Source organism: Eurypyga helias, unplaced genomic scaffold (genome assembly GCF_000690775.1).
Source record: "Eurypyga helias isolate BGI_N326 unplaced genomic scaffold, ASM69077v1 scaffold24662, whole genome shotgun sequence".
Taxonomy (NCBI): Eukaryota; Metazoa; Chordata; class Aves; order Eurypygiformes; family Eurypygidae; genus Eurypyga; species Eurypyga helias.
This window is the reverse complement of record NW_010238209.1, coordinates 1-216: the sequence shown is the minus strand read 5'-3', so window position 1 is coordinate 216 and position 216 is coordinate 1.

Here is a 216-nt window from a genome sequence, read left to right as displayed (position 1 = left end):
TGGCGCCCGCGGGCCCCCGCCATCCTCCGAAGCAGCGGGACCCGGGCTGCGCTGTGTCCCAACCCCAGCCCCGCATCAGGGCTCAGCTGGCCCAGGGGGTCAGCTGGGAAAGGAAAAGGTGTGGGGGTGGTGTGGGGACACCAGTCCCCCGGTACCCAAGCGAGCTGCTGGCTGGGGGTCCCAGCGGGTGTCGGGCAGCCACCGAGGTGATGCTCA